This window comes from Polistes fuscatus, unplaced genomic scaffold (genome assembly GCF_010416935.1).
Source record: "Polistes fuscatus isolate 324 unplaced genomic scaffold, CU_Pfus_HIC Scaffold8, whole genome shotgun sequence".
Lineage (NCBI taxonomy): Eukaryota > Metazoa > Arthropoda > Insecta > Hymenoptera > Vespidae > Polistes > Polistes fuscatus.
Genome location: NW_025113162.1, coordinates 8,674,617 through 8,695,505, shown reverse-complemented (window position 1 = coordinate 8,695,505; position 20,889 = coordinate 8,674,617). Strand labels below are relative to the sequence as shown.

At 36.7% G+C, this 20,889-nt stretch overlaps 1 protein-coding gene and 1 non-coding gene across 2 annotated transcripts in view; one reads left to right on the top strand and one right to left on the bottom strand.

Moving 5' to 3' along the window:
• The window catches only part of LOC122524673 (aryl hydrocarbon receptor protein 1), a 91,524-nt gene that overhangs the window by 9,272 nt on the left and 61,363 nt on the right, over positions 1-20,889 (top strand). The window lies entirely within an intron of this gene.
• Positions 1,587-1,658, bottom strand: Trnad-guc. The gene has a single exon. It is a non-coding gene; the product is annotated as a tRNA-Asp (tRNA).

Below are 20,889 nucleotides of genomic sequence, written 5' to 3'. Positions count from 1 at the left end.
AAGTCAATTAAGCACGCGGTGATAATATAAGAGCGATAAACGAGAATCCAATGAATATGCAAGCTAAATCCGCTATACTCGACCACCTGCCATTTATATACTTTCGTTTATTTAACTTACAACCGATGTTATATGCTCTGATTTTCTTTTCGTAAAGTTATATGTCTTATTATGTAGAATATGTAAAACATCTATACATTTCGTCGAATTTAATTATTCAATCTTTCTTTAATTAAAATAATTATAAAATTGATTTATTTTCATAATTTAAAAAAATAACCACATCAATTAAAAATATATACATTTATTCGTTTATAAGTATCTTTTGTATATTTTGTATACGCGTATATATATATATATATTCAAAATTTGTAAATTTGACATAAAAAAAGAATGCATATAAATTCAAATAAATGTTCGATTTGAAGTAGACTACGGATGAAGGAAAAAATAAAATACAAATGAAGCATGAAACAGGAAGAGTAGAACGTAGGCGTAGTAGACTAGTGTAATCTATATACATACATATATATATATATATACATATTCGGTGTAAATGCGGTGTGCATGCGGTTCCATGATTACATTTACAAATAGTTAAAGCCATTAGTGGACACGCGAAACCTCGGGGGTACTAATTTAATCCAGCTCAGTAATTACGAAAGATTCTAACGACCTTCGCCGCCTCGTTTACGTTTTCACGATTGTTCTCGCCGCTCCCGTTCATCGAGTATACCAAAAAATTTTCATTTTACGTTTGAACAACCCCTTCCCTCCGCTACCACCTACATCCTACGATTCTAACGCTTGATATCAAAACCTTTCTCATTTTTTGTCTACTTACGTCAGTTTTAGTCTTTCTTTTTTTCTTTTAAATATTTTTCTCCTTTTTTATATCATTCTTTCTCTCTCTCTCTCTCTCTCGGTTATTTTTTATTTCTCCGTCCCGCGAGTATCCAAGAACGCAAAAAGGGGCAAAATATTTCGCATGGCAAAGTCGTAGATATGGAAATTCAACCTCGTCGTCTCGGTAAAAGAGGATTTATTTCCGAGCTAGCGCATATTAATACTCACGCCGTATTTCACGCGTCGCTGTTTTACGCGCTTGTGTTTATACCACTCTCTGTCTCTCTGCTTTGTGTGTGTGTGGGTGTATGTATACGTTTACGTAGGTGTGCTCCTTTCGCCCGGAAAAACGCGCGACCGACACTAATTTATGACGTTCACTTTTTATATTTGATTCTTCCGTTCGTTCCTTTTGCAAAATCTGCTTTCTTTTTATTTTTTTTTTCTTTCTCATCTTTCGTCATTTAAAAGAAGAAATTTGTCGACAAAAATTAACACCTTCGACGGCGGAGTATATTTATTATTGTTGTGTTGTAAATATTTAAATAAAATAATTATTTAGGATGCTTATATTAAATGATCATGCATCTTATATCACGTTTTTTTTTCTGGACAAAGTTTAATACAATTTTTAATTTAAACACGATTGAATATCTAAAAACATTTGTAACTAATGCAAAGGTTTAAATAATTAATGAATATTGTTCGTAGAAGTATAAAAGAAAAAAAAAAAAAATTTACTCCCCGTCGGGGAATCGAACCCCGGTCTCCCGCGTGACAGGCGGGGATACTAACCACTATACTAACGAGGACTTGGATGTAGGGGAGGTTTCATTTTTTCTTTATAAACTTTTTTTCCTACAAATTTACCCTTATTACCATGATATATAAGTTTAATAGATAATTTACTAACGTATGAAAAAGTGGAACCTAAACGTTGTTTATAATTTTCCAAAATTATTTATGTAATTGTCTGTTAATGCTATAAGAAATAAAATTTAATAAATAAATGAAATAAATATACTACATACGAATATTATATATAAAAACGAAAGGGGTAGTATGGGGTATGAGACCTGAAAAATTTAAGAAATAAAAAAATACGCGAAATATAATACATAAATACATAATTGAAAGAAAAATTGAAAATGAAATTACAAGAATACACAAGTTACGGGTATAAGAGTGATTATAAAATAACTCAAAGATTATCGAAAAGCTTCTTATCGTCGTACTAAAATAATAGCTAAAGTATCGAGGCTATCGTATCAAAACGATTTATCGTTTATGCTACGTTGAAAAGGCAAAAGAACGGCTTTGATTATCGGATTACCCGTGATTGCTTTTAATAGTGACATTTATCGAAGTCGGAAAGTTTGTTCTTTTTTTTTCTTTTTTCTGGAGAACGGGATTGGTTGGAAAGAGTGAGAGAAGAGAGAAAGGAAGAGAGGAAGGAGGGTGGCTTTAACATCGAGCGTCGGTTTGAGGGTGTGCCATGTGATAGCTGACTTATTTTCATTAATCACGTTCATAGGAACTTACGTGACACCTCTTCAGCACGTGACACGAAAGAAGTGACTACTACGTTGACTACCACGAAAAAGGTGACCGTTCGCGCCGGTTTATAGACATTCGCATAAAGCACGTACAATAAGTGAGAGAAAGAAAGAATTACCAGCACCATCACCACCACCAACCACCACCAGCAAGCATTCGCATACTCTCCGGGGGAATGAAAAGCCTAGAAAGAAGAGTAGAACAAATTACTCACCGCTCTGCCGCGCCCGTTTGATAAATCTACTCAAAATAATGACAAGCTAGATCGTCCAACGCGTCTACAGAAACTACCTCGGTTAAATATTACTATGGCAGATTTTTTTTTATCGATCCATCTAAGAAGAAAGCTTTAAGAAAGTACCAATCTTTATACATTTATTCTTTGTTTCTTTTCTTTTTTTTTTCTTTTTTAATATATACGAAAAGATTAATATTATCAATCCTTTTTGTTTTAAATTAGGAACTGTAATATATTAGTGTTACGTTTCTTTTAATACTACTATTATTATTATTTGCTATCGTTATCATATCTACACCAGTACCACCACCTACACCATCATCATACCATTAATATTGTTATCGTATTATCACGATATTACCATGATAAATTTCAACGCATAAAGTTCTACCAGTTATTTAATATATATACTAGGTATTTTTAAAACTGACAGACAAATTAGTAAGATTTTACTGTTGCATATGCAATTATGCGCAAAAACGTTTAATAACAAATTTATATTATCCTCTTTATTTTCTTAATAACCAATAATTTTTCTCATTGATTTTTATTGGTAAATTATTGAAAATAACTAACACGTTAAATTCGCAAAAAAAATAAAAAAAAATAAAAAAAAATAAAAAAGAAAGAAACAAAGACTTTTTAATAGCAACGAATGATAAAATATAAATAAGTATACATTCCGGGAAGATTTCGTTTGAGTATTACACCGATGTAAAGTAAAAGATGCGTTTTTAACGTGAAAATTAGAGACACGCAGGTGTGTCTCTCTTGGTTGTATGAAAGACGGACAGGCGCACCGTTTCATTAATTGGCTTTGGTCCCTTCGTTAAAGACCGATAAATATCTGTACGATTAATAAAAAGTGCCGACTTTTTATTAACCTTAACGTATGCTTTTTTTTCCAACGGTTAAATGAATCGCGTTAAAATGAAAGAAGAAGGAGGAGGAGGAAGAGGAGAAGGAAGAAGATAAAATGATGACAAAAAAGAGATAGATTCCATCATCAAGAACCGGAAGTTGGATAGATGGTTACGATTCGCAAACTTTTGCTCGAGTCTTTTACCTTCCGAGCGTTCATTTCTGATGTTGTTAAGAGACAGACAGACAGAGAGACAGAGAAAAATAAAATAAACAAGTAAGCAATACAAAGAAGTAGAAACGAGTATATGGTCTTATAATATACTTCATGCATGACGTGTATTAAAAACCAAAAAAAGAAAAAGAAAACGGAGTTGGCACAATCAATTGAGATCTTGCCGTTCAAGAAGAGAATAATATATCTGAAATCTTTTTGACATAATTTTAATAAATGACTCTACGCGCGACTGTTTTATGGTATCCATTATAAATGTTGACAGAAATAATTAACGTCTCGCATTGAGTAAAATGTGGAAATAATGAGAGAGAGAGATATATATATATATAATAAGAAAAACTAAAAATGTCATAGAAAATGAAACATTTTTTTCTCTTACAAATTATATGTAATATATTTTTTCTCTCTCGTTATCAATGGGCAAGAATCTTGGCTTTTTTTTCGGCTAACGATAAGGATTTATCGTTTTGATCGGCACGGTAGTTCGCGTTCGGTAAGTAAGTAAGTAAGTAAATAAATAAGTAAGTAAGTGAGTGAGTTAGTAAGTAAGTAAGTAGAAGAGAACAGTCTCTTTAACGCGTTGCACCGATGATAATAGAGTTGCGGAATCGTCGTAAATCTAGTGGCGCTCGTAAATCATTAGATTTAAAGTAGGTATTATAAAAAGAAACCGATTGATAATGCGGCAGATCGTAAAACGAGGCGTTATTGCTCATAAAAATACCCCACTTCCTCCGGCACGTAATATAATCAGTGAATGAAACGGCGGCATCCTTGCTTTGTGGAAATCCAAGACGGTTAAGAGGATCATAAGGGTCGAGAATGAGCACCTACGGTCTCGTATATCTATACGTACGCATCGTCAAAATATTTAAAACCCGGTATAAAGGAAAGAGAAGGACGGATAAATTCAGAGAGAAATACAACAAAATATATAATATCGGAGACAAGGTTGCACGATTTTTTCGAGAGAGAGAACAAAGTGGAAGAAAAGAGATAAAGATTGAGATAGATAGCAGCAGGAAGAAAGACACCGAGAAGAGGTGGTTGGGAGTTAAGGGAGGAACAGGGAAAAGGAAGGAAAGATCTATTATACTGTTAATTACTTTAATTAGGGATGTATAATTATCAGCAAGTCTTAGAGTTGTAATAGCACTAACTTCTATACGTGCAAATTGGCAAATATAATGGTACTTAACTACTAGAACTACTAGAAGTTCAGGTTCCTCCACTTTCTTAGACTTTTTTTCAACAAGTGTACCTCTATTCTCTCCAAGCGTCGTACAACGTCGTAACGTTTGCACGAGTTTTACTTGCATAGAGCGAAGATATTTATGCAAAAAGGAATATTATTAAAAAAAATAGAAAAAATAGTTAAACACTCGTTAGTCGTTTTATAACGCAAGAAGTGATTATTTGCAAATAGGCATGGGACGCTTATTAAAAGTAAAATGAACATGTGTGCCGTCGTTTGATAAAACATTTTCAAATGCGATCATTAATTTTGCCTTCCTATTAAAGCTATTTGAATTAACATATTATAAATATTCAGCGAATTTTCCTTACCAGATGATGGTGTTAATCCAAGATGGCTACCTTCGTTCCATGCCCACGTCTATGTTCTCGATCCTGGCCTAAGAAAGAAAACTTAGTTCGTTAGTCGTGGACAGTTATTAATCGTTTTACTTTATGCACGTACACACACGTACATAGAGGCAAAACAAAGAATACCGTTGGTCCTCCGCGAGCTTTTTAACTTCCTTCGACTACGATTTACTTATGGAAAATCAACGCAGCTGTTAGTTTACTCGCGCTAAGAATGATGGAAATCAATTTTTTCGATCGTTTCTTAATTGATCCTAAGATCAATTGTTGGATCAAAAAATTAAACAAGTGTACGTGGTATCGGTAAAAAATGATTTCGCAATGATAATAGATTTTCGATGAGAAATGAAATAAAATGTTATTACCATAAGATATATATATATTATACGTAAAATCGTTTCTAATCGAGAACTGTTTAGAATAGTTAAGCGCATCTCGAAGATGGCGAGAATGGGCAATGCAATCTTCGGATCAATAATACCGCCCAGCCTCGAACTACTTTCCGTTTTTAATTATACAGTAGGTTAGTCGAGGTCAACTCCATTAAGTCCGTAATGCCGTAAAATCTTATGTTACCGCGATCTTTATTTCGATTTCTTTCTAACAGCTTCCATTACGTTCGTTTACTCGAAACTTTTCTATCTCCTTTCGTTCGTTCGTATTTTCGTTTGTTACCGAAAGACAGGGGGTTGGTTCATACGTTTTTTCAATTTTTAATTACAATTAAGTGAGATACGTTGCATTAATTATTCAATTAGGATTTTCTTCTGCGAACGCATTTTAATCGAAATAGTTTTGTTGAAATACACGGTAGATAGGTAGGAAGAAAAAATAAATGAATTTATTATCATTGTCGCGTGATTATATTATCGCATTAAAGATACGCGTATAAGCTGTATTCGAATTATTTCTCGACGTATCAATTTTCCTTCGATATTAACAAATAAATAAATCTAACAGATACGAACGCGATTAAAATCGAAAGACGATCAATTAAATATAGCGGCTGTGGTTGGAACAATTTCCAAAAAAAAAAAAAAAAAAAACAATTAGAAAAAGTATCGAGAAAAACGACACGATCGTAGCGGGTAACGAGTTGGAAAGCTACTAAAGGTAACGCCGTTATCTTCTTTATTTGCTGCAAATAGCGAGAAAGAAAGAAATAAAGAAAGAAAGAAAGAAACGGAAAGAGAATTCCATCTCTACTCATAGAAGAGAGAAACGTGTATTCGTAGCGATTCTATTGGGTGCGATTAACTCGTTGACGGTGAACGATTGAACGAGCTAAAGCGAACGAGCAAGAGAACAAGCGATCGGCTTGTTCATCCTTCGAGAGGAGAGTCTTTTGCGCGCGGCTACGAGCTACGAAAGAATAAGAGATAATAATCGTTCCGAGTAGAACGAGATGAAGAGAGAGAGAGAGAGGAGAGGGTGGTAGTTATTTTTACGAGATTTCAAACGGGTCTCGAGTTAAGGTAATACGTAGAAACTCCATCTTCTTTTACTCTCGTTTAAAGCCGTTTGCAAGTCCTCCACTTAGGGTGGGCTTTTTCAGCTTCGGTGTTTGCCTTTCCATCTTCGACAAATCGTATCGAAACGGCCTCGAACGGACCTCTCCTCGTTATTACCGGACTTCGTGGAAACTACGAACGTCGTAATTGCTCTTTATTCTCCCGTGTAATTGTTACTTCTTTTGGCTGGTGGGAGAAAAAAAAGGGCACAGGTCGAGAAGCGCGAAACCTTTCAAAACACCGGACACCCCGTCCCGTTATCTTTCTTTCTTTATACTCGATTTTATACCAATGCCTTTTTTATTAGGACTTTTTCTTACGTTCGCGTTTCGATTCCTAATGGCAAATAATGTCGATTATTCACGGTTAATAACGGATCGTGGAAATGAACTCGACTTATGTTTCGAATCGACCGTAAGACGACGACGACGACGACGACGACGACGACGAGCTATTAAATGGCTTCAAAAAATAATCAAATAAAGAATGAATGGAGGAAAGAAGAAATAGAAGGCGTGAAATTCGAAGGTAGAGAGTAGAACGATCCTTGGACTTGAACAACAACGAGAGAAGACTTCCAAAGATGCAAGACGAAGAAGAAGAAGAAAGAGAAGAAGAAGAAGAAGAAGAAGAAGAAGAAGAAGAAGTAGAAGAGGAGGAGGAGGAGGAGAGGAAGGTTCGAGCATCCTCCGGTTTCTCAGAGAGTATCGGAGGCAACGAGGCTAGCACCCAGATAATATGCTAATTCCTTGACAGGTAAGTAAAGCACGTAGAAAGAGAGAAAGAGAAGAGAATCGACGCAGGCTAACCTCACAATTTTGTCGAATCGGTAATGGTTATGGCCGTTAATGGCCATGCATTTCGAACTGGCCAGAGATCGTTTTACAAGACTGCTTCTATCCAACGAAAGAAGAGAAGAGAAAAGAAAAGGAGCTGCTACCACACTCGATTCCTGCGTTTTCTGTATATCGTTCTTCCCCCCTTCAGCCTCAGCTTCCCCCTGTACGTCGTTCTTTCTTTTTACGATTCAAACCGGACTTTCCAAAGATTTTTTCCCCCGACGTGCAAAGTGCAAAAGATCGAAGTGTCTTCGAAAAGAGACACCTAAGTATCGGATACGCAGACGCGCGTTATTACATTCGTACGCGCGTAATTAGATATTGTAGATGAGCAGAGATCGAGAATGAAGATCGATAAAAGATAAAGTAGCCGCGAATTGGATTATTATATCATCGTGAATCGTGGCTAGGTCACCGGTCGCGAGAGAGGTCAAACGAAGAAGCGTAATATCGATTCGAGTATAATGAAACACCGTTGAATCGCCGTGCCCGGGCTCCGAGTATACTATATATATATACATATATATATTCCGCGATACCTAATTATCTTTTGCAGGCCGCCTCGATAATATTTATGGGATCGAAAAGGAAAGATCGAATCGAGTTACTTCCCCAGACTTTTTTACCATCTGCCTTTATGATCTGTCCACCACTTTAAGTTCCTTTTTATTTTTTTAATTTTTTTCTCTCTTAAGTATTTATATATATATATATATATATATATAATTTGAAATGGTTCATATTTTTCGAGGATAACATCGATGACGTACGAGGACGAATTATTCTTCGATATTTTCTTCTTTCCTCTTCCGAAGAATCGCTGGCAAGGTGCACTTTTTATCGATCCTTCTTTTCTTTTTCCCTGGTATGGTATTACGACAAAAGGGTTTACTCTCTCTCTCTCTCTCTCTCTCTCTTTCTCTTTCTGCTCGCGTTAAAGTTCGATTTCATTCATTGGAAGGTCGGCGAGGAGGAGGAGGAGGATGTGACGTGTGTTACGCTCGGGCCTTGCCGAGTTAAGTCAGGTTTTAACGGTCGCGTGCTCACGTCATCGTGCGTGCTTCTTTGCTGGTCCGAGAATGGACCACACGAAGCTAAACAGCACACGGGACCGATCGTCACGAAGAAAAACAGACGAGTTTACTTGCGTTTCGTTCATTCCTTTCTTCCTATCTCTTTCTTTTTATCTATCCGTTTGTTCGTTTGTTTGTTTGTTCGTCCATTCCAATTCTTTTGGCCTACTTTTCAATCGTTTCAAAAGTTTCCAAGGATAGATCGATGCCGATGCTGATCGCGATTAATCATTTTCAAGTAAGACGAATGAAACGACCAAATTTTCATTCGTATTTCATAAGCGTATGAAATTTTTTTTTTGCCGAATAAACGCGAATGACGTTCGTCGTCCTGATCGCGACCATGCGCAGCAAATCCATAGAAAAATCCTCGACAAAGGTAAAGAAACTGAAAAAAAGCAAAACCTTTGGAAAGTTCCTTGATCTTTTTCGCAAATACCCTTGTTCGCTCGTTACAATCTACCGTATCCAATTATGAAAGTCTCGAAAGGAAGTCAAATGGTCAATGATACCGTTCGAGTTTATCAGCGAACACGTCTGATGATCGAAGAATCAAGCGATGCACCTGCCTGTCAAGTGCAACTGTCGGCGAATGTTTTCTCTCTCTCTCTCTCTCCCTCCCTCTCTCTCCCTCTCTTTCGTTGATTCGAATGGTCTACCCCAGTTTGGCAGCTTGATTTTGTTAGATCTCGTCGCGAAATCTTGTTCACAAAGGTGCAACGAAATTTTGTCCCTACGCCAGCACGGACTTCTCTTTGCTTTGATTCTCTCTTTTTTCTTCATCTTTTATTTTTCACGCGAAGCTCGGTCCTTCGAAATTTCGTTTATGTTCGATTTAGGAAAGAGATCGACAGGGATCGTTAAGATCGTCAAACGAATGTTCGATTAAACGTTTTCAAATCGTCCTACGAAATAACTTATCTTGATTTTCTTCTTTCTTGGACTATCTTTGTATTTCTAAAAGCTGAGCGTTCTCACGTCGGAATAGGTGACAGAGGGAAAATCCGATTATTCAATCGAGTTAAGAGTATCAAAGTACAGAGGTTGCATACGACAAATTGAAGATCGTTCTATTTGCAAAAGTATTAACGTTCGTAGAAAATAAGTTTCATTTGACGTAAGGTATTTGTACATTCGACTCGCATGCATCCCGTACGGATAAAAAATCGTTTTGAAATATTTCCAATTATATTTATTCGAAGATTATCTTCGTTGTCGGTATAACAATCGTTCTCTTAACAAATTATCGATCATTTTGAAGAAATTAAACGGCTGGCTTTTTCCATTCGAATATAAACACTACCACTTGCTTATAAGTTAATCCCAGCTCGAAAAACGAGCGGATTGTGGCTTGCCGAGGGCAAAACCCACCCTAGAGTGCACTAATTAGATCACACACCTCAAGTAACATCAGGGGTGTCCAAGATTCTGCAAATAATAGGCGAAAACCACAGAAAAAAGCAACGACACGTTGTTTCTAACCCGATTCGAACGTAAAATACTTTCCATTCTAGTATACCGTTCTTCTAATTTCGTATCAACAAATTCGATTGATTCGTTAAATGTAATATTTTGCAAAACTTTCCACGAACGCGTTTAGACATATTTTTACGTTTTGAATATTATTTTGGTCGTTCTTTGGGAAAATTCGTTGGAATCGTGTCGGACGAAGGGGTGTTGGAAGTTATCGGCGAGATTCGACGAAAGTCATCCATTCATTTTGCGATTACTTTTGAAAAATGTCCCGTTTGGAGAAATATCAGCGAACGATAGGGCGTGGTTTACTCACCCCTGCGCAGCAGGGATAGGCTGATCGGGGGTGGCAAATGAGATTACTCTGATCCCGAATCCAACAAACTCAGACTGATGCCTGTTAACCGCGGCTCTTCTACTCGTACGCCACGAATAATCCAATAGTTCACTAGCATCTATGTGCGAGTCTCCTCGGCTTATACCCCGATATATCTTTATTTAGCTTATGCCGGACGTAGTAGCCACCGATACGCGTCTCTCCGACCCAACAGATTCCCAAGCTATGGCTGATTATCTAATACACCTGACTTCTCGTGGAAGTCCGAGAAATGTAACCTCGTAATCGTACCTGTTCGTATAAAGTCGACAGACTTTGCCCTATCTCAAATGATTTCAAATTCTATTTGCAACGATACCAACCATTCCAATCTCATTTCTTTTCTCTTTTCTTTTCCTTTTCTTTTTTTTTTTTTTTTTATTATCTATCGACTAACTCTAAAAAGAAAATTCGTTATATCATTCGAGTTACAACGATTAAACATTTCGTAGATTAAAAAATAAATGGCGAGTATTCGGACTTCGTCGTCAAATTTTTCTCATTCTCTTTTCGAATAAGTAAAGCAAATTTTCAGATATATTTGAATTTTCATCGATAAATTGGTCCGAAAGGAAAACGCGTTGATCGAAGTGGTATCTTTGTTCTTGAGACAAGTTCATAGATTACAAATCGACTTTTTGTCCCATTTAGAAGGCGGAAAACGACACTGGTCTACTCAAATGCCAATGCGAGATTAGCCCTATTGTAGAGAGTCGCGTGGCCCTGCGGCGTTTTATCTACTTTCTCTTATTCGGGAGATTGGGTTGCACCCTTTAACTGGTTCACGTTTCAATCAATGCACCTACAAGGTACAAAAGCATAGGGCCCTCTATACTTTCTTCACAGTTTGGACGCGTCCTTGCGAAGGTAACGAGCTCCCTATCGTTTACGGTAACTCGTTCCTCTTTTTTACTTTCCAGTTAAGGATTCATTCTTTGCGATATACAATTTTTCTAGTAATTATTTACGTTTTTTAATATCACCCAAATTTATTTTAAATTTCAATTTGTTTTTCTATTTTGTTTTTTTTGCAAAGAAAAACAACTCGCGCTCAATTGATTTTTATGTTTCGAGTTCGATGAAGAATTAAAAGTAAAAAAAAAGAACGATCAATAAGGAAGATGATCGCAAAGGGTTAATATCCGTCCGGTAAAAAGGGAATAGTTTTCTCGCGTGTTTCCTTGGGAGGTTAGGAGGTCATCCCAGGATGATATATTTTCAACATTTCGTCCTTACAACACGGTACCCGAGATTTCAGCGAATCGTGAGCTCGTGTTCGGCCGTTATCGGCAAGAGGAAGTCATCGGACGGTGGAAGGAGAGGAGAAGAGAAGAAGAAGAAGAAGAAGAAGCAGGTTGGTAAGAGGTGCAAAAGAGCAACGGAGCAGCAACAGCAACAGCAACAGCAACAGGGCAATAGCAAGAGAAGCAGGAGCAAGAGTAACAGAGTAAGGGCAGCAGGTACTGGCAGGTACATCGCGAACGGTTGAGGTCATACCATCGGACACCATAGTTGCTTCTGTTAGGTGTACTCGTGGACACCTTCTAAGAAAGTGGCCAACCTTACGCGCGGCTCGCTAATACCTTCGATGCGAAACCGTTCTCTGGCATTTTTTACTCCATCGATTGGTCCAACTATCATACTTGTTTATTGTTTACTTCGATCGATCGATCTTGCGTATCGAATATGTTGCATCCGCGATGAAATATTACCTTGTCCCATAAGTTCCTTACTTTTCTTTTTTTATGCGAATTCGATAGACGACATTTATCGTTTAAGATTGATTTACCGTGATTATATATGAATCGTTCCGTTCTATTACCTTGTTCCATCTCTCAGGAAATCGATGCCATAAGTGGACGATAGATAAGCCTGCATGTCCGCAAACATAGTCGGCTCGAAGTCATACGTAGCATGGCGCGGAAAGAACTTATGGGACAACCTCATAAAAAGAGAGAGAGAGAGAGAGAAATGCACCTGGGAATCTTCTTGCATAGATTTTTCTAACAAATTTAACAATTTCGTTAATATATTTCGTATTATCATTTAAATCTAAGAAAAAGCGAATGAATTATTTTTTCACAGATGTACATACGCGTATATAAAACAAAAGAAGAAAGAAAGAAAGAGAGAGAGAGAGAGAGAACGATGAGAGAAACAAAGTGACGAGAAAAGAATAAAAGAGCGAATAAAAAAAATAAAAAAGATAAAAAAAGAGAGAGAGGAAGAGGATAAAAGGTAAAGAAAAATAAAAGGAGAAAAAAAGAAGAAAACGATCGGCAAGCTCTTCTTCTTCTTCTTCTTCTTCTTCTTCTCGTATTCTCTCGGTCAGGAGTGGACCGAGGATACAAGGTCTTGGTATGCGGTGATATCGACTCATTACCATGCCCGGTGCAGGGAGCAGAGTGCGACTTTGCATCCATTAGTATAATTGCTCCTCTAAGTCTCTCCGAGTGATTTCTTCCCTTTAACTTTACCTTGATTGCTTTACGCGCACGTGGAAGTTAGTTTCGTTCGTTCGTTCGTTCGTTCGTTCGTTCGGGTGTATGATAATTCATCGATTGCAGTTAGCGTCTTTTAAGAGTTGACCAGTTTCGTCTCCCTCTTATCGTCAACGTTCCAATGCTGGATGCGAGCTTCTCGCATCTTTTTTTCTTTTCATCGTCGATTCTTTCTCTCTCTCTCTCTCTCTCTCTCTCGTCGTTCGTTTATTCGTTACTTTGCCGATTTATGTTAATCCGTAATCTAGTTCGCGCTCGGCGCAAATACGCGATACACGTAAAGCCTTTTTAAAGTGTTCGGTAATTTAAGATGACGTAGAAGGGTTAGTTACCTAGCTAGCTAGCTAGCTAGCAAGCCTAGGTAGGTAGGTAGCTTGCTTGCTTCGAAAGTGGAAACCACAAACACCCCTCTTTCTCTTATTTCTTTCTTTATTACAAATCCTTTATTTCTTTATTTCGTTTGTTCGATGAAAAATACAAGAAATTCGGTTAAATGTCCCCTTCCCCCTTTCCCCCCTTATGTTCGCGGTAAGAAAGTTCTTGGAAAGGAACGAATAATGCTCGACAAACTGGAGGGGCCGGGGGGGGGGAAGGAAAGGCGTCTCCAGTAGCACATGGTCAGCTTGGGACGGCCCATCTGTCAATCAAACGGTGCATGCTACTCCTATGTGTATCTGTTTACTGCACACACATATATATATATATATATATAGGTACTATCGCGTATGCATATACTTTAACACGGTGCGTGCGTGCGTGCGTGCGTGCGTGCGTGCGTGCAGAAATACGAGTTAGGAAGTAGGGAGATAGAGTATGTGCAGTAACTGTGCGTTCTCTTGGACTCAAAGAAAGGCGGATACTACTCGTCCAACGAATAGTTAGCATCGTTACTATGCTGTGTGCTACACGTACCATTAGCTTTCTACCAACTTGTCTCGCATCCCTTCTTCTCATTCTCATTTGCCTATTGGAATCATTTGCTAGAGATGGTATTATTATTCTCTCTCTCGTGTATAATTAAAAATTATAAAATATAAAAGAAAATATGTAAGAATTTCTGAACAAATATAGAAACAGACGGGATGGATTAATGATTCGTCGTAAGATCGATACTAATAAACGTATTAAACTAATATTACGATCTTATAATATAATACATCTCGTAGGATAAATCACGCGTTATTCGAATGAATAATAAGGAAATCATTTTTATGAATAATTCGAAATGAAGCAAGACATTTATAACGTGGTAGGCAGATAGATTAATTATTACGAATGGTAATGTTGGGTAATATATATCGATCGATTAAATAAATATTATTTATTTCAAAAGGGAATAATTACTAAGATAACGAAGGATTATATATTAATTTGAGCTTATGTCAATTTATCTCGTATAAAATAAATATATATTTCTAGATATCCGTTCTATCGGAAGATAATTAACTTCGTTCTCATTCGAAATGGGAGAGGTGTGGGTGCGAAATAAAAAATAAAAAAGGTAGAAAAAAATGAATCCTTGCTCAAGGACAACGAGAACAACGACAACGACAACGACGACGACGACGACGACGAAGGTGTAATGTTCGAAACGGCGATACGACATCTAACAGCTCCACCTCGATAAATCTGGATAGTCCCGAACATATCCAAGCAGATTTTCCGTATCCATGGCTCGTATCCGACCATCCGGATCCGCGTACCATGCGAACCAACGTTGCGAGATGAGACGGGGTTGTGGTAGGTGCTGTGGGTGCTGGGGGTTGGGAGAAACGATTCCATTAGATAATTAATTTCACCCTTAATGAGTCGCCTGGGACGTATGTTAATGCGAAGTGTAGGATATATTTACATTTACGGTAGCACGAGGAACGTAGAAAAGACGGAGCTCTTATTCGTTTCTCTTCTTCGTTCCTTTAACAGGTCTGTTAACCCGTGGCTGATGCCGAACGAGAAACGAAACATCGTTCCGGATATATCCTTTCTTCTTTTTCCTTTTCCTTTTCTTTTTCTTTTTCTCTATCTCCGTTTATTTCTTTTCTTCCCCATCCCTTCTTCCCTCTTCCCTCTATTGCTTTTCATTACTTCTTTTTATAGTCTTCTTCGTTCTCTTTTAAGCTAAAGGAAGTAAGATATTAAGAGTACCCGCTAACTTTTTCCAAGTAATTTTAAAGTTGGAAAAAAGAGATCGTTGAAAATGATCCAATTTTTTTTTGTTTGTTTCTTGTCATTATTTTCATTCCAAGTTTTATAGAATAAAAATTTCTTAATCATAATACTTGTACGTTAACGAACAAAATATGCGACCAACTATTGGAGATTCGTGTTAGGTGTAATAAAAAAAAATTGTTAGAGAAGGTTGTCTTTAGATTGAATTATCACTTTCGTTGTTTTTTTCATCTTCTTCTTCTTCGATTTTGATTTGTAGTATTAAAAAATAATTTATGTTGCACGGAGTTTAAGGAGATTAAGATGTGAGAAAGGTGGATTAATACGCGTATCACGTTCTCCCGTGTCTAGTTGTGAAACTGATTTTATATTCTTTTTTTCTTTTTCTTTTTTTTTATTATTATTTTTACCCCGCAGAGATTTATCAAGATCGACATTAGTTCATCCGCGTATTTGCTTACACGTATACATTCGTATGTATTGGTGTAAATGAGATACGTATAGGTAGATCTGGCGCCTACCTGCACCTGTTGGCATCTAACTCGGAAGCTTGATTAACGATCCTAAATCATATACTCTCGTGATTACTCACTTGATTTTCTCTTTCTCCTCGTTATTCTTGCAAAACAAGTTTTGTTGCAAAAATCGGAAGCTACGAAGAAAGAAGAAGCTTTTTTCTTTTTAGAAGACACAAATCTTATTAAATAATACAACTTTCGTTTGTTTCCTCCCGCATTTGGTAATATTGTTTTAACAAAAAATAAAAAAAAAATAAATAAAAAAAAAGATATAATAAAGAAATGCGCGACTTTTTGCATAACGCAAATTATCTAATTGTAAATTTTCATCTAACGGATAGTGGAATATGGGATGTAAGAATGATTCAAAAAAAAAATAAAAAATAAAAGGAAAAGAGACAGAGAGAGAGAGAAAGAGAGAGAAAAGAAGAAGGGGAGGAAACAAAGATACGATTACACTTATGGTAAATTTAACACGCTCTTTACCATATTCATGGTTTTTTTTCTTTTTTTATTATTCGTTCGCCTAAGATGGATAGACTGGTTAATGTATGCTCGGGTACACGTGTCTGTAAAGCAACCTTATTGTTGGTAGTATAGAAATAAGTAAGTAGAGTGTAGCAAGCGAAACGAGCATGTGGAAGGATTGGTAAGGACAAAAAAATCACGGCGCCATAGAAAATGGCGAACGTTACACGCGTCGAAGAGGCGAGATTTTGATCTAAACGTCGGCAAAGTGTATTATTTATATACACCTTGGTATAATAACTTTCTATATTTCCCGTTCGACGATTTATTTCTTTTTTTACGATACGTAAAAAAGTACTTTTGTATCTGCAACGAATTTATTAAAATATTCGTACTTCCACTATTCTAATTTCAAATTATTTCTCGTAATACGATATTATCCAATTTTTTATTACACGCAGAAACAACATCATTTCAAATTATTCAAATTATCAATTGAACACAAATGATAAGTAGTCTCGCAAGAATATAGCAATTGAAAGATGAACTAACCGTGCCATTATTACTCTTAGAAATATATTCAAAGTATCTAAATTATGAATGGAACTTTAATCGCGTGAAAAATCATCTTCAATGTATTCCAACACCGAGTTTCGTTCGCATCGTATAAACAAGAGTGGTTATCAAAACACGTGTAAAATAATCTCCGTTAAAACGTTCGATTAACAATGCGTATTTATGAAGCAACGGAGAACGAGTATTAAATAAAGAGAGAGAGAGGGAGAGAGGGGGGGTGGAAGGGGGCTCGAAGAAGAAAGAAAGAAGGAAAGAAAGAAAGAAAGAAATAGAAAGAGAGAGAGAAGAAAAAAGGAACGTGAGAAAAATAACACGTGAGTTCTCTATCGTTGATCCTCCTCGCTCCCGCCCCCGCCCCCGCCCCCGCCCTCGTCGTTCTCCCTCGCCCCTCGCCCCTCGTACTCGTTCGTTCGCGAGTTCGGAGATAGGTATTTTTATGGCAGAACGTCCCTAATTACCGCGCTAATTAATCGTTCTTGAATCGATAGCGACACTCGCGTATCTATCGTTCCGATCTCCGCGCTCTTGCTTCGTTTCTTGACCGTAGGCGAGAAGAACGACCTAAGTGTCGTAAGTGTTTTGCTGTTTGTGATACGACCTCCCTCCCTCCCCCCCCCTCCTTCGGCCCCTCTCTCACGCTAATCAGAAAAAATAATCCTCCCGAGAAAGAAGCACACACGTACACGTATAGCGAGTCTTTCGTGTAAGTGTGTATCGGTTAGTGATCTCGTTAGACACGTCGTTAGGCAAAGAATACGTTTACCTATACGCTCGAATTTCTGTTTCTTATTCTTTTTTTCAAAAGTTCAAGCGAAAAATAAAAAGAAAGAAAAAATAATAAAGAAAGAGTTAGTTTCGCTTATTCGTTTTGTTTCGCGTGATTCGTACGAGGGGAGGAGGAGGAGGAGGAGGAGGGTATCGAAGAAAGGTGTACCACCGAATTTCGAATTCGTTCGCAAAATTTATGGCCGTTCGTACGGTCAAAACCCCCCCACCCCACCCGTAAGAGGTCCGTGGCGAAGAAGAGAACCCATAGAAGATGTTCGACCGAGTTTCGCGTCGTCCCTGGAGTTTTCGGCGAGAAGATTTGTGGTCTCCCTCTCTCTCACTCTCTCTCTCTCTCTCACTCTCTCACGGAGCTCTTGGTTCGATTTAGATGTTCATTTAATTTAGTCGTCCTCGCCGGTGCTTGACTTTCAGCCCACCCCGTTCCCCCGTTCCCCCGTTCCTTCCTTCCTTCCTTCCTTCCTTCCGTCTCGCTCTTTTTTCTGCGGATATGCGCGGTGTGCTCTCCTCCGCGGGACCGTTAACAGGGAATCCCGCTCCCAAGAAAAGGGTAATTCATTAACGCGGCCCACCACGTATATACGGGGACTACCTATACTCTTCAGAAATAACGAAGCCGATTCGTCCGACCGATAATTGCCCGGTATATCTGATTGGAGATACCTCGATGACAGATTTATTGATTTCCACAGCCTACGTCACTTTTCTTTCTTATTTCTTTTTTTTGTTTCTTTTGCATTTTATTTTACTTCTTCACTCTCTCTCTCTCTCTCTCTGCTTCTTCTTCTCTTTCTCCGTCAAGTCCTCGAATCCAGCTGTGTCAGTTCGCGTGCAATCGCACACCTATCGTGTCCCTGTGTCTCTCCGTGTGCGCGTTTATGCGCGAGTCTACCCCATTGACGAAAATGAAAACGAAAAAACTTTTTAGGATTACTTTGAAGAGCAGAGAAATTCGAGTAGCAAAGAGGGAAGAAGTATTCACAAACTTATATATTGGAATATATTAATTAAAGTCTTACATTAATTTATTTATTTGATTCATTAGTTATATCCTAGGTATTTGTATGCATTTATCCGTGCACGTACGTATTCATGATATCTTTGAAGAAGAAAATAAAGAAGAAGAAGAAGAAGAAGAAGAATAGAAAGAGTGAATTTTTGTCTTTAGTGGTGCGTGCAGCTGCCTTATACAAGGAGGATCCTCGATAGAGATCAGAGATGAGAATAACGTCGTCGGTAGTGCCGTAAACAAAGGCAGAAAGCGTGGGACGAAACGAAAAGCTCGCGGAGTCTCCATTAATTGCACAGATTGAGTGCCGATCGGTGCTTTCTCGCTTTAACGTTCAAACATATATTTATACATATGTGTATACGTCTCTCCGCGTATATAAGTGCACAGATATTGCATATACATTTCTATACATTTGTGTGTACATTTTCTGCCTCTCTGTCGGCAGATAAATCCTTCTTAGCTTTGTTATTTCCTTTCCTTCGAAAGAAAGAAAAGATTTCAAATACGTCGAATATCCCCGGCTACTATCTTCACTCTTTTCCTTCATTATCTTTTTTCTATCTCGAGTCTAAGATATTTCCCGTTTTAACGAACACGCTTTGAAAAACGTTTAATCTTTCTTTTTGCATTTTTTATCACGTCCTATCATATTTATTTTATTTCTTTCGATTATTATTCGTCGTTAATATATACGTATAATTATTTATACGCATTTTTTGTTTTTCTTCTTTTTTTTTTTTTTTAAAGTAAAATTTGCGACGGTAATTACTGAATTTTATGAAACGGCATAAAAAGAGAAGGAGAGAGAGAGTGGGAGGGAGATAGAATTCACAGTCGATCGATATATCCTAAATGATTGTTAATTAATCGATAGAAATGTGTATCGTTGTTTAAAAGTACGGAGTATATGTTTGGAGCATCGTCCTCTTCAAAAAATTATTTAATGTTGTTTATGTGACTTTCCAACGGTTGCGTATGTCTAACGTACATAATACGCAAAATCGATAACATTTCCTTTTATGGAAAGTCATATAAACAACGTTTGATAAAAGTACTTTCGCAGAGGACTAACAGCTCAGTCTATTGTTTGATTTCGAAGAGGAAGGTACTTCGAAAGGTAAATTCATATTTTTAGATTACAATATACATATTTTTCGATTAATTAATAATTATTTAACGTATATCGAATACAGTATTGTACTTTACAAATATTTTTGATTATTTTAACGTTTCCGACCAGTAACAATTTTGACGTGTATTTCTTTTCTCTTATTTATTTTTTTTATTTAATTAATTAACATGACAAATTATAGCGATTAACATTTTAACTTTTAATATATGAAAATTATACTTGCCGATAAGGAATGCGTCCTTCTTCGTTCGAAATAATATGACGAAATAATCGTCGGATTGATTGAAAATCAATCGCGTGTCTTTTCCTTTTTTATTTTTTCAAATTTTATTTTTGCATTTTTTTGTCAAGCCACCGGTTAATCGTTTCAATTTATAGGTAAACATAAATTGACTTGTTAATAACAGCGTTGATCCTTCGTCGGTTGATGCGTAATTCGTAAGCAAAAGTTTTATATAAAAAGTTTCGTTCGATGCGGTACGTTTAACGGTTTCTGACATTAAAGCGAGCTCGAATCATTTAGTTGGATCGATATCGAGTCATTAACAAACGAATGACATTTTATCACTCTCATTGATTATTCGATTTAGCGGTAAACATCAAGTAATAAAGGAGGACCATATTTCACGATAGGAATTTTTTTTTATCTAACTTTATTTATAAGATGTATTTGTATTGTAAAATATCTTTGGAATTTTTCTATTATATCACTTAATTAGGAAAGAATAAGAATTAATTGGCATGAAATTTTTATTACGTCGATTAAAGTGTGCGTTGACAGTTCATTTGTTTTTTAATATTATACACGTACACGCATACACGCATATACATTATTTTATATTTATCAAGTAACGTCTATCATTCAGTTTGAAATAAGATTTACGAATAATACACGGTTCATGAACGTTTCATTTGAATTTTAAACTATCTTATTAATTTATTCTTTCTATTTTTTCAGATATTAATTAAGATAGTACTAAATTTCTTTAATTTTAATTCAGCGTAGCGTAATAAACAAATCAATTACGACAATTGGATGATTTAGAAGAACGACCGATGCATACTTTCAAAAATTTCGATTTCTACAATATAATAAAATATTTGAAGAAA